The following is a 14,768-nucleotide window of genomic DNA, read 5'->3' on the forward strand; positions in this document are numbered from 1 at the left end:
GATTTTGCACTCTCTTTGGGGCCCCTTCCAGGCACTCCCCTCTCTTTCCTGGCAATTCTTAAATCCTTCAATGCCCAGTGCTCTCTCTGGGCCCAAGGAGCCTCTTCTTCATCCCCTCTCAAGGCTCACCCAGTGTTCCATCCTTCATCATTGGCTCTTCCCTTCAAAACCAACTTGGGAAATCAATTCCCAACCAAGCAGGAATGCCTAGTTAGAATGTTTCACAAAGTCCTAGAGAAGAATCTGCATTCTGAAAGAGGCCTCCTGGAAAGCACAAGATGAAGAAATAACTGTCCAAGGTACAATTTGAGGCATTATTGCAGCCAGAGCTTGGGCAGGGGGTGGGCAAGTATGTTTTTTCAGCACCCCTCATGTTATTCCATGAGGTAAATGGACCAATCATGTTGCCAGTGTCCAAGGCTTTCCCTCATATACAGTCCAAATAGAACTTAATCTCTTCTGAGCTCTAAGATGCCTAGTTGTACCTTGGCAAGGCTTAATAACAATGTTATAATCCCAGGCTTATAACAATGACATGTTATCACACTGGATCAAAATTATGTGTTTACTTGTCTAACTTCTAGTCCCCCAAAACCTGTACGTGCCTTAAGAGCAGGGACTATAGTTTTGATTTCTGTACCCTAGAGCCCAGCACATTACTCAGAAGACAGTAAGTGCTCAGTAACGTTTGTCAACTGAATATGTTTTTACTCAATATGTGAAATCAGTGAACTATTCTTTGGTGCATTAAGACTGTAATCTAACTTAGGTTTTGATGTCATTGGTTGCAAGGATGGTTCTTTCCTTCTCGGACACACAGCTTCAAGCCATGTGTCCTACAGCAGAGAACCAGGCTACTACTTCAGCGGCACTGGGTCACAGCAGGGGCTCTAGGTCTGAAGTGACTCCTCCTCCTTCTCTTATCACCGGTGGTTACAGATTAAAGAAGCATGCAGGATCTACAAGAACTACAGCTATTCTGGCTCTACCGGACCCCACAGCCTCATTTTTAATCAAATCAGTGTCTTCGTTGCTTTAAAAATGGACACATTGTACTTTGGCATATCTTCCATTTATTAACTCATTCATTAAAGAGTCACTGAGTGTCAGCTACATTCTGTTCTAACTGTTCTAAATGCTGGCGAAACAGTGGTGACTAAGACAAAGTTCCTGCCCCTCTGGGGCCAGTCCAGACTCTTCAGATTCATCATGCGGATCTGTGAGGCCGCCTTAACCATGAAATTGTACTTCTTATCTACCCGAGGACTGAATAATCAAACAAAGCTTCTGGTATTAATCTTTTTGAAAACTCAGTAATGTTTCTGACTACTCCCTCCATCAAATCAAATCTGATTCGTCACTGTATTCATTTCCTAGGGCTGCAGTAACAAATTACCACAAATTTGGGGGCTGACGCAAATTCATTCTCTCACAGTTCTGGAGGCCTGAAGTTCACAATTAAGGTACAGCAGGGCCATACTCCTCCTGTACGCTGTAGGCAAGGGTTCTTCCTTTGAGGTTTCCTAGCTTCTGGTGACTCCTGGCAACCCTTGGTGCTCCCCAGTATGTAGCTGCATCACATCAATGTTTACCTCCATCTCTGCATGGCCTCCTTCTAGCATGACCAATCTTCCCTGAGTGTCCCCACGTGACCTTCTTCCCTGTATCTCTGGTCTCCCCACCATTCCACAAAATCTAGCCCACACCCAATTGCCAAAGTTTCTCTTCTAACGTTCTATGGACACGTTTTTCCTCATAAATTTTAACCTATCTCGAATTGATTTGGCTCTAATGTTTGAGGTACGGGCATAACTTTACTTTTTTAATATAGTTGCCCCAACACCATTTATGAAATCAACCATCCTTTCACTTCTGATGATGCAATGTCATCTTGGTCTTACAATAAATCCCCACATGAACTTGGGTCACCTCTTTTCCATCTATCCATTGGCTTATTCCATTGCTAAAACCATACTGCTTACTAACTTTATAACATGCTTTAATAACTGGTATGTAAGTTTTCATCATTATTGTTCTTTTGTCCCCAAATATATATTTTTTTCTCCAAACATATCTTGGGTATTCTCATGCATGTATTATTTCCACTTGAACTTCATATCTATTTTAGTGAATCCTTCAAAGAGTTTTAATTGGGAGTTTGACTGGAGTTATGTTTAATCTACATATGAGATGGTAAATACTCAAAAAAGAATCTGTTGAAGGAATATTATTTGTCATAAATTAAGTATGACTGAATCTACGTGAGGCAACTGTTTGTCTGAGAGCAAGATGGCTTCACCTAAGCCAGCTTGGGGATTTGACATACCAGTAGAGATTTGAGAGACCCTTATCCTAGAGCTCACCAAGTATGGTCCCCAGCTGAAGATGCATCAGGATTTCCTCATTTCTGAAAGATGAAATTCTGGTGCTCTTGTGGCACAACAGCTTCTGAAACAATAGTGGCCACACGATGGCCACCCGCCTCATTCATTCATTTAACAAACACATACTGAGTGCCTGTCATGTGCCAGGGACTTCTAGAGAGACTGAACGTTCCCACATTCAGACACTTTCAACCCAATCACACAGCTTTCCCCTTGGAAACAAGGCATGATACATCAACGCTATGAAGTAAACAATCCCCTCAAAACCTGTCTGATGGTCCCTCCCTGTGACAGTTCTACTCACTACAAGAGAAAAGGCAGACAAATCAATCACAAACAGAGTTCATCTGGGGTATATAATTTACATACTTTGAGAGCCTAGCATCCTACTGTTTGGGCTTTTACAACATCTTTAAAAGGAGATGAGATTAGAGGTCCTACGGGAGGGAAACAGACACTGGAGTGGCCCTCCAAAGAGGGTAGGAGCTAGGGGTAGGAGGGAGAGTCACTTTCACAGGCCACATCGGCATTCCAGACAGCCCCAAATTTGTCATTCAGTGCCCATGTGACACTGTCCACCATGCATTCACATACCATGAACACACAGCCACATAGGGGGCACCAAGGAGTGACGTTAAGCCAGGCCCAGACGATCAGAGTGAATCTATCACAGTCCAGAAACATCCCACCTGGCACTGCCTACAGCAGAAACCCTGCTGTCCTGCTGGGGGATACAAGGCTCTGTTCAGTCAAACCAAGCAAACAGGAAGCCACCAGACTCGCTTAACCTCTAAATAGCACGGTGATGGCCCAGACTTCTTGGCACTTGTCACACTGCACCTGGATGAGATGTCGCTCTCCTGAAGCCACTTCATAATAAAGAGGTAGCTGACAGCTGAACCAGAGCAGGTGAGAGGAAGCCATGTAACTACATCATGTCACGTATAAATGGTACATACAGAGGGGCATTTTCCAAAGATGTGCCACATGTTTGGATTCGATTCTGTTCTATATGACCCCAAGAGGCAGAAGAAGGATCAGCAGATGAAAGTTCAGGAAGAAAAGATCACAGCAGCACAGCTCAGTAGAATAACCCAAGATCGCATGGGTCAGCCAGGCTGGGAGAAAGCAAGATCGCTATTATGAAACCAAGACAGTCATTCAGGTTCTGCAAAGAATGTGGAAGGATCAGGGAAGTGATTTTGCCAGAAAGCGTTTCAATTGTCACCCAAATATGAGCTCCCATTAAAACAACCACAGGGAATCTTCAGATGCACTCATCAGAATGACAGATGAGAATTGGTGGCTCTTGTTCCTATAGCTTCCCCTAACTAAACGCCTCACCTCACTTCTAGCCAGCAGTGAGAATTACTCATCTGAATCTCTTTTCAGCTCCGGACATCACCAATACAAACCTTGTGCTGTGCAGTCGCTCAGTCATGTCCCCATGGACTGTAGCCCTCCAGGCTCCTCTGTCCATGGGATACTCCAGGCAAGAACACCGGAGTGGGTTGCCATGTTCTCCATCAGGGGATCTTCCCAACTCAGGGATTGAACCCAAGTCTTTTGCATCTCCCGCACTGCAGGTGCAGTCTTCACCACAGTCTTAATAGGCAGTAAAAGGGGAGAGAGGCTAGAGAAGGAGCCACACATCTGGATACTGCAAATCCTTGAAAAACTCACCCAGAAATAATTAAGAACTGAGTAAGGAACTTTCCTGGTGGTCCAGTGATTAAGACTCTGTGCTTCCAAAGCCAGGGGTGTGGGTTCAATCCCTGGTCAGGGAATTGAGATCCCTATCATGAAATAGGTCAGGGAGCAAAACGAGGCCAACAAAGGGCCTCACTGGAGGCCGTGTCACAGCCCTGGGCAGGAGCTCAGTAAAGTCTGTTGAACAAGACAGTCAGTCCAGCCTCATATCTGAGAGCCAAAGATAAACTGAAATCTGGGATCTTGGGAACAAAAGAGGATACAACCTGCTGGGGGCGAGTGTAGTAAGTAGAAAGGACCTATGTATAAAGCCAGAAACTGTGGCAACCTATCTTCCACAGGTTGGTGACAGTAAAACTCAGAGCCAGGTCGGGTCACCATGCAAACTGGTTGAGACTGTAGGCTAGCATGAAATCAGGATCTTGGACAAGTCAGCTGTCATTGAAACAAGGTATCAACAGAGCTTCCTGAAATCAGGGTCTTCAGCTTCTCATTAAAATTCTATGTAATATCCACTGAACTATCAGAGACAAACTGTTGCCTCAAAAACAGTGTATTTGAAAATGGGTTAATTTCAAATGCTAAAGATACATCATAAGAAAAAAGACAGCATTTATACTCCAGCATTTTAGCACTCCAAGTATTAACTTAAAGAATGATAAAATTGAACAGTAGGTAGAAACAGGTTAAAACTGATTTTTCATCTGATGTCAAATGTGGTCCCTCTGTTAAAGAATTTGTGTTAAAGGCAGGCACTATATTTGTTTTATCTCTTGGTCTTAATTTGTATTTGTAATGCTCAACAATTTTAATGCCAGGAGGAAGAAACTAAGTGAGGAAGAGAGTGCACTGGTCTGAACCTGGAGAGTTGGTCTAATTGAACTGAAAAAATTAAAACCCTTCTCCATCTGTTCAGTACACCTGCTGATGGTGCACCAGCACAGGTAGGGAGGAAATCTATCAGAGACCGGTTATAAATAGATTTTTATTTCATCTGCTAAAAGCCTGGCAGCTGAAGTGGGAGGCTGCCTACACCGGCAGTCAGGCAAAGGCCAGAAGCTGCTTTTATGTTTGGGTAGAAGAGGCAAGGAGACAGAAATCTAAAACAACAAAATGAAGGCAATTTCCCAGGAACTCATTTGGCAGCCAACCAATAGTCGTGAAATCTGTTTAAAACATGTCGGGCATTTCTGTTGAGTGCTGGGGAGATGTGAATCAATCTCATTTCCTCATAAGGATCATACAGAATCTGATGGGAAGGACATCTTCACTCATCACTTACCGAGCAAAGTTTCTATGATCCAACGTCCCTTGCAGCATCTCCAAAACTTAATCAGGAGACTTCCCTGACAGTCCAGTGGTTAGGACTCCAAGCTTCCAGTGCAAGGGGCAAGGGTTCAATCCCTGATGGGGGAACTAAGATCTCCATGCTACACAGCAGAGCCATAAAATTAAAAATTTTTTTAGTTTAAAAAAATTTTTTAAAAACTGAATCAAGAAGGAGGAGAGCACCAGTAACAGGATAATGCCAACTTTACTGATGTACCATATTGTCCTGAGGATGAAGTCAATGGAAATGCAAAATGGGGCACAACAGCAATCAGAAGAAAACATTTCTGTGGAAAGAGAAACCAGCAGGCACAATCCATAGACTATTAGAAAGAACAGGAGGGGGCAAGAAACATTCCGGTCCCTCCTTCTAGGTGTGAGTCAGAGAACCAATGAATGTGACTATTTTGACCAGATACTTAAGAGCAAAATGTCAGAGATTATACTTCCAAATAGGACCCTGGAGGAGAGGGAGGTGGGCAAGGGGAACAGGAGTATTTATTTCACTGGGAGAAGTGCAGGCTTAGGGAAAACACCCTGATGCCTTTCAAGAACATTAAGGATACTATTGAGAAGATAATGACCTGCTATTCTGTCGCCACCAAGGACAACAAGAGAAATGGGATTGAACTGTGGCAAGGGAAAACTGGGTTAAATATGAGGAAGATGTTCTTGACAGCTCAAGTTATTAAACACGAAGAAGGGAAACTAGAGGCGATTAGGGATGCTCTCTGGAGGTCTTTAAAAAAGTAGAATAGCTTGGCAACTGTCTGGGGGTAATTTAGGTGCAGTTCTGCCTGCTCCTCTGGCCTTTATCAGTGCTCTAATTCATCCCCTGGCCCGGACAAGACACATCCACCATGGCAAACTACTGTCACACTCCGTCCAATAATAAGCTCTCCGAAGAAGAATAAGCATTAAGAAAATGGCAAAAGCTCTCTTGGAAGTAAAACACATTTTTCTTTATTTAAAATGCACGTTGGGTTTTTGTGTGTTTTTTTTTTTCTTTTCCTAACACACATCCAGAAATAGCCAAACAAAGGTCACTTGCACCAGTTTGTGATTCCAAAGCATTAAAAGGAACCTGGATAGAAGATTAAGTGAGGAGAAGGTTCTGAGCCGGAGACACACAAAACAATTCATCATGCACCTCTCTGCTAGGTGCTGTTTAGCACAGAAACTACGGCCCAGAAACTCTAGGATCTGCTTCTTAGGAGGCTAAGAAAGGAAAGTCCCATTGCTCTGGCTACAAGGAGGCAGATTTACTGACCTCCAGGATTCTAAAATTCTGGAGTCTTTGTTCATTTTATGGATTTATATTCAATGTCATATTTTAAAAATGCAGAAGAGTCTTACAGTCAAAGAGGTCCATGTTCTTTAAAGTACATGGATATTAATGATTCTCCCTTTATTTGAAGAGGGAAAGAAGACTTTTTCAACAGGCCATTCTTCACCTGGCATACCTGACATTACATTTGATTGAACTGACTTTTTGTGGTCTTTTCTTCACCGCTTTACTACAGGCTCCATGAGGGCAGAGATTGCTTATGTTCTATCCACTACTGTATCCTCAACACTTAGTTCTAATAAACACTCAGATATTAAATGAATGATAAATTGAGTGCCTGAATGAATGAATGAAGGGCAGAGGATTAACCTCAGTACACAGTTCCAAGGGGAAGAGCTAATATAAAAGTAGCAACTTACTCTCCTCCTAGTGACCCCATCATAGAGTGAACAAAAACCAAGTAATGGAATGAATAAGAGATTCTAGAGGCAGAAGACTTGATAGAGCCCTGGTGGTGGTTTAGTTGCTAAGTCGTGTCTGACTCTTGCAACCCCATGGACTGTAGCCTGCCAGGTTCCTCTGTCCATGGGATTCTCCAAGCAAGAATACTGGAGTGGGTTGCCATTTCCTTCTCCGGAGGATCTTCCCGACCCAGGAATCGAACCCAGGTCTCCTGCATTGCAAGCAGATTCTTTACTGACTGAGCTACAAAGGAAGCAGTGTTGTCATTAACTAGGTCAGGTACTTCACCTCTCTGTGCTTCAATCTGCTCACCTTGAAATGTGTATGTTGTATGTATTGTGTGTGTGTGTGTGTCTCATGCTGTTGCAATTACTTAGGCTGTAGATACAGAGAAAACAAAGTTTGTGACTAAACAAAGGGTAATCATTTTCACATTTTCTTTATTAAGGTTTTCCCAAAACTTCTAAACAGTAGAGGGGTGATACTGAGATCGTGACTCTCCCTGCCGGCTGATTCCAAGGAAGAATTCAATAAATGGAAGCAAGAAGAAATGTACAAGCACAGCCAAGGAGAGGACATTTAGCTGGCTTCCTTCTGTGTTGTCAGGACCCTCATTCATTGCACTAAGTAGCCAACAAGTACAATAAGGAGGCTCAAATGGTAAAGAATCTGCCTGCAAAGCAGAAGACCCAGGTTTGATCCCTTGGTTGGAAAGATACCCTGAAGAAGGGAATGGCTACCCACTCCAGTATTCTTGCCTGGAGAAATTCCATGGACAGAGGAGACTGGCGGGCAACAGTCCACAGAGTCACAAAGTGTTGGACACAACTGAACAACTAACACTTTCATTATAATAAGGCAAACATGCATTGAGCAAAGCATGTGGCCACTGCCCTTAAGAAAGGCGAGTCTGGTGGTAATAAATTTAAAATGTATAGAAATGGGACTTCTCTAGCAGCCCAGTGGATAAGACTTTGGCTTCCAATGCAGGGGGTATGGGTTCAATCCCTGGTTGGGGAACTCACATCCCAAATATCTAGTGGCCAAACAACTCAATAACATAAACCAGAAGCAATATTATAACAAATCCAATAAAAATTTTGAAAATAGTCCACATCAAAAAAAAATCTTTAAAAAAATAAATTAAAGAAAATGCATAGAAACACCGAATCACTATATTGTGCACCAGGAACTAACACAGTGTTGTAGGTCAATTATAAAAACAATCAATCATAGAAAAAGAGACCAGATTTGTGGGTACAGGTAGGTGATGGGGGGAAGGGGACTGGATGAAGGCAGTCAAAAGTACAAGCTTCCGGTTATAAGTCCTGGGGATGTGATGTACAACATGCTAAATATAATTAACACCGTTGTATGTTACATATGGTATGTAACATAAGTATGTTACATATGTTACAAAGGAGAAAAGGAAAGATATACTCATTTGAATGCAGAGTTCCAAAGAATAGCAAGGAGAGGTAAGAAAGCCTTCCTCAGTGATCAGTGCAAAGCAATAGAGGAAAACAATAAAACGGAAAAGACTAGAGATCCCTTCAAGAAAATTAGAGATACCAAGGGAACATTTCATGCAAAGATGGGCTCGATAAAGGACAGAAATGGTATGGACCTAACAGAAGCAGAAGATATTAAGAAGAAGTGGCAAGAATACACAGAAGAACTGTACAAAAAAGACCTTCATGACCCAGATAATCACGATGGTGTGATCACTCACCTAGAGCCAGACATTGTGGAATGTGAAGTCAAGTGGGCCTCACTACGAACAAAGCTAGTGGAGGTGATGGAATTCTAGTTGAGCTATTTCAAATCCTGAAAGATGATGCTGTGAAAGTGCTGCACTCAATTTGCCAGCAAATCTGGAAAACTAAGCAGTGGCCACAGGACTGGAAAAGGTCAGTTTTCATTCCAATCCCAAAGAAAGGCAATGAAAAAGAATGCTCAAACTACCACACAATTGCACTCATCTCACACACTAGCAAATAATGCTCAAAATTCTCCAAGCCAGGCTTCAACAATACATGAACCGTGAACTTCCAGATGTTCAAGTTGGTTTTAGAAAAGGCAGAGGAACCAGAGATCAAATTGCCAACATCTACTGGATCATTGAAAAAGCAAGAGAGTTCCAGAAAAACATCTACTGCTTTATTGACTATGCCAAAGCCTTTGACTGTGTGGATCACAGTAAACTGTGGAAAATTCTTAGAGAGATGGGAATACCAGACCACCTGACTTGTCTCTTGAGAAACCTGTATGCAGGTCAGGTCGCAACAGTTAGAACTGGACATGGAACAACAGACTGGTTCCAAACAGGAAAAGAAGTATGCCAAGGCTGTATATTGTCACCATGCTTATTTAACTTCTATGCAGAGTACATCATGAGAAACGCTGGGCTGGATGAAGTACAAGTTGGAATCAAGATTGCTGGGAGAAATATCAATAACCTCAGATATGCAGATGACACCACCCTTATGGCAGAAAGTGAAGAGGAATTAAAAAGCCTCTTGATGAAAGTGAAAGAGGAGAGTGAAAAAGTTGGCTTAAAGCTCAACATTCAGAAAACTAAGATCATGGCATCTGGTCCCATCACTTCATGGGAAATAGATGGGGAAACAGTGGAAACTGTGGCTGACTTTATTTTGGGGGGCTCCAAAATCACTGCAGATGGTGACTGCAAGCCATGAAATTAAAAGACACTTACTCCTTGGAAGGAAAGTTATGACCAACCTAGACAGCATAATAAAAAGCAGAGCCATTACTTTCCCAACAAACGTCTGTCTAGTCAAGGCTATGGTTTTTCCAATAGTCATGTATGGTTGTGATATTTGGACTATAAAGAAAGCTGAGCACCAAAGAATTGATGCTTTTGAACTGTGGTGCTGGAGAAGACTCTTGAGAGTCCCTTGGACTGCAAGGAGATCCAACCAGTCCATCCTAAGGGAAATCAGTCCTGAATGTTCATTGGAAGGACTGATGCTGAAGCTGAAACTCCAATACTTTGGCCACCTGATGCGAAGAGGTGACTTATTGGAAACAACCCTGATGCTGGGGAAGATTGAGGACAGGAGGAGAAGGGGACGACAGAGGATGAGACGGTTGGATAGCATCACCGACTCAATGGACATGAGTTTGAGTAAACTCCGGGAGCTGGTGATGGACAGGGAGGCCTGGAGTGCTGCAGTCCATGGGGTCACAAAGAGTTGGACATGACTGAGCGACTGATCTGAACTGATGTTACATACGGGCTTCCCTAGAGGCTCAGATGGTAAATAATCCACCTGTAATGAGGGAGACCTGGGTTTGATCCCTGGGTTGGGAGAATCCCCCGAAGGAGGGCATGGCAACGCACTCCAGTATTCTTTCCTGGAGAATTCCCATAGACAGAGGAGCCTGGTGGGCTACAGTCCATGGAGTCGCAAAGAGTCAGACATGGCTGAGCAACTAAACCTCAGCCAATGTTACACATGAAAGTTGTTCAGAGAGTAAATCCTAAGAGTTCTTATCACAAGGGAAAAACTTTTTTTCTCTTTCATGTTGTATCTGTATGAGGTTGCTGGTGTTCACTAAACTTATTGTGGTCATCATTTCATGATATTTGTGTGTCAAATCATTATGCTGTACACCTTAAACTGATGCAGTGCTGTGTGTCAATTATATCTCAAGAAAACTGAAAGAAATAAAAAAAAAAGCAAGGATGCCAAGTGCAGGCCACCAGGCTTGCCTTAAGGTTTGGATCTGCAAGTCCACTCTTCTAGCAGTTGTTAACGTCTATCTAGAGCGTTACCCTTGGTTATGTACAAACTAGCATGCAACATGGAGAAGGCAATGGAAACCCACTCCAGTACTTTTGCCTGGATGGAGTACTTTTGCCTCCTTGGATGGAGGAGCCTGGTGGGCTGCAGTCCATGGGGTCGCAAAGAGTCGGACACGACTGAGCGACTTCACTTTCACTTTTCACTTTCATGCATTGGAGAAGGAAATGGCAACCCACTCCAGTGTTCTTGCCTGGAGAATCCCAGGGATGGAGGAGCCTGGTGGGCTGCCGTCTGTGGGGTCACACAGAGTCGGACACAACTGACGCGACTTAGCAGCAGCAGCAGCAGCAGCAGCATGCAACAGACAGCAGTGCCCAGTGGTCTGAACATTCACGATTTCTCTGGGAGCACACATCCACATGCAGATTTTAACACACACACAATGTCCAGTCAGTTCCGCTTAAATTGCAAGGAGCTGGGAAAGGAGAGGGCGTGCCTCACACACAACACCCAGCAACCGCCCCCAGTCTTCTGGGTTCAGGACCTTCTGTGTGTTCTTTTGTTTTGCAAAGTGATTTGGGAGATTAGGTGGGTTTTGTTTAGGCGGGATGGCTGCGGAAAGTTGGGGAATAAGTGCTACTTGATTGCACCACAAAAGATACACAAGAAGCCTCTGCCACAATTCAATCCCCCTTGCCCCAACAGTTTGAATTTCTCAATTAAGTTATTTTGTTAGCAAGAGGACTGGTGAGGGAAAGGAGAAAGTGCTTATTGCACCGAGATTATTCACTGTATAGAAATCAGTGTAAGCAGATCAACAGAACATTCTTGCTAAGAGTCTGAGAGCCCCTCTCTGGTGAAGCTGCTGATTCAACAGCAATGTGCCTGTCTTATTGGTGGGCTTAGGAGGCTCTGCAAACAGCAAAATAACACTTCCCAACAGTCATAAGGTGGCTCAGTGGTAAAGAATCTGCCTGCCAATACAGGAGACATGGGTTCGATCCCTGGGTCAGGAAGACCCCCGGAGAAGGAAATGGCAACCCACTCCAGTATTCTTCCCTAGAGAATCCCATGAACAGAGGAGCCTGGTGGACTATGGTTCATAGGGTCACAAAGAGTCAGACATGACTGAAGTGACTTGGCACGCACATACATATATATAGCCATAAACAATGTATCTATTGTTTTACATAATTTAAAATGTATATAAATGATTTTATCCTTTCTTCTGTTGATGGACATTTAATTTTTTGTCTTGTGCTGACTGTGCTATCATGGCCAACTTGCACTTGCCTTCGACACATATTTGTGGTCTCTAGGGGAATTACCTAGAAATGGGGCTGTGTTGCCAAATATGTCAAATTACTCACTACAAGTATAAGTGTTAGTCACTCAGTCGTGCCTGATTCTTTGTGACCCCATGGACTGTAGTAGCCCACTAGGTTCCTCTGTCCATGGGATTTTCTAGGCAAGAATACTGGAGTGGGTTGCCATTTCCTCCTCCAGGGGGTCTTTTCAAACCAGGGATTGAACCCAGGTCTCCCACATTGCAGGAAGACTCTTTACTCACTGAGCCACCAGGGACACCCAAATTACTCAATATTGCCAAGTTATTTGTCAAAGCACATGTACCAGTTAACATTTCTGCATGAGGGCATCAAAGTTCTCATATGTCTGTATCTTCTACATCTTCACCAATACTTTCAATATGCTTTCAGTCATATTGCCTCATTTAATGTTCTTAACAACCTTTTGATTCGATATTGTGACATCCACTTTTCTGAGAGGAAAAGTCAACCTTCAGATTTCCGGAGATTTTCTCAAAATCATCTAGTTAGTAAGTGATCTAGTCCTGGGATTCAGTATTGTCATTACTGTACCTCAGATGAACATTAAGAACTCTGAAAATCTATTACTCTAAAGACATACACATCATCGTCAAGATCTGTGTTACTGACCTGAAACCACAGGTGTTAGTAAGTAAATGAAATGAAATATTTTTATCACTGAAATTTTTAAAGCCACCCAGTCAGACCCATTTATTCTATTTCTAATATAATGACCTCTTCTAAAAATAAGTACAAAAGTCTGATAAAATCTAGCATGTTATTAATGGGAAAATTGGAAACCTTGCACCAGCAGGCTTTTCTTCTTCTTTTAAAAATAAATGTTCACATGTAAACCCATGGCTGATTCATGTCAATGTATGGCAAAAACTACTACAATATTGTAAAGTAATTAGCCCCCAACTAAATAAATAAATTTATTTTTTAAAAAATAAATAAATAAAAATAAAAATAAATGTTCAGTGCTTCCCTGGTGGATCAGTGGTAAACCAGCCAATGCAGGAGATTCAGGTTCAATCCCTGATCCAAGAAGATCCCACATGCCACGGAGCAAGTAAATCCATGCACCACAACTACTGAGTCTGTGCTCTAGAGCCTGGGAGCCACAACTCCTGAGTCCACATGCTGCAACCACTGAAGCCTGCACTTCTTAGAGCCCGTGCTCTGCAATAAGAGAAGCCACGGCAATGAGAAGCCCCTGCACCACAACTAGAGAGCAGTTCCAGCTCACCTCAACTAGAGAAAGTCCACACAGTAACTAAGGCCCAGCACAGCCAAATAAATAAATAAAATTATTTCTGATAAATGTTCAAAGTTAATAAACTAGAAATTATAATCTTGTTTCTTCACTTAAAATCTTTCATTCAATGTGCTCCTGGTAAACACATATCAATCTTAAGAAAGCTAGTGATTAGATAGGACCCTGTTCCTAATTCGAGAATTTAAATATCATTAAATAAGTTATCAAACATAAGTACCACCAACAATATAAGCTAAAATTTTAAGCAATATACAGCTCCAGTTCTGTTCAGGTTATTTTATCAAGTATAAAACAAACAATGTGAATAACAGTATCACCTAGGGGAACCTGAACTTCATCCCCACCTGCAGTAACAAGGCACCCTTCCCACCCAAGCTGCAAAGACAGGCCAGTGAGGAACCTGGACTTCCACCCCCACCTCCTAGTAATGAGGAAGTGTCTCCTCTTCCCTGCAGCCAGGGGAGTCAGAGGAGTTCTATTAAAACAGAGGTTTAAGTAAGATCCACAGTCTCATAACATAATACCCCAAACACCCAAGATACAATCACAACCCTCATCATACTAAGAACAAGAAAAATCTCAACCCAAACGAGAAAAGACAGTGAACTGATGCGACATCAAATTGACACAGATGCTGGAATTATCTATGACAAGGATTTTAAAGCAGTTATCATAAAACTGTTTCAATACGCACATTGAACACATGAAAAAACACAAAGTCTCAGCAAAGAATGGCAGATAAAAATGCAAATTAAAACTCACTGGGTAGCCTCAACTGCAGAATGAAGGTAACAGAGGAAAGAATTAGTGAACCCGAAGATAGGAACAACAGAAATTGCCCAATATGAACAATAAAGACAGAACAGACTTAAAAAAAAAAAAAAACATGATTGGTGTCAAGCACCTGGAGGACCATAACAACAACAAAAAAATCTATCATTCATATCATTCAAGTTCTGGAAGAAAAGGAGAAAGAGGAAAGGCCTAAAAATGGACTCAAAGAAATTATGGCTGAAAACCTTAAAAATCTGGCACAAAAAAAAACACATAAACCCCCATATTTAAGAAGATGAGTGAACACTGGGATAAATCCAAAGAAATCCATGCCAAGACACATCATAATCAAACTGGTTGAAAACTAGAGACAAAGCAAAAGATTGTGAAAGTCAGGAGAAAGAAACATCTTACATAGAATGGAAAACAATTGGACTGACAGCA

The 14,768-nt window shown here is 42.4% G+C and overlaps 1 protein-coding gene and 1 long non-coding RNA gene across 7 annotated transcripts in view; one reads left to right on the forward strand and one right to left on the reverse strand.

Moving 5' to 3' along the window:
- MSRA (methionine sulfoxide reductase A) overlaps positions 1–14,768 on the reverse strand; it is a 389,493-nt gene that overhangs the window by 323,055 nt on the left and 51,670 nt on the right. The gene's annotated exons all lie outside the window — the stretch shown is intronic.
- LOC145521461 (uncharacterized) lies at positions 1,378–10,777 on the forward strand. The gene is made up of 2 exons (XR_014065401.1): positions 1,378–4,734; positions 7,923–10,777. It is a non-coding gene; the product is annotated as an uncharacterized LOC145521461 (long non-coding RNA).

This window comes from Giraffa tippelskirchi, chromosome 1 (genome assembly GCF_054371585.1).
Source record: "Giraffa tippelskirchi isolate mGirTip1 chromosome 1, T2T-mGirTip1v1.2.pri, whole genome shotgun sequence".
In the NCBI taxonomy this organism is placed as follows: Eukaryota; Metazoa; Chordata; class Mammalia; order Artiodactyla; family Giraffidae; genus Giraffa; species Giraffa tippelskirchi.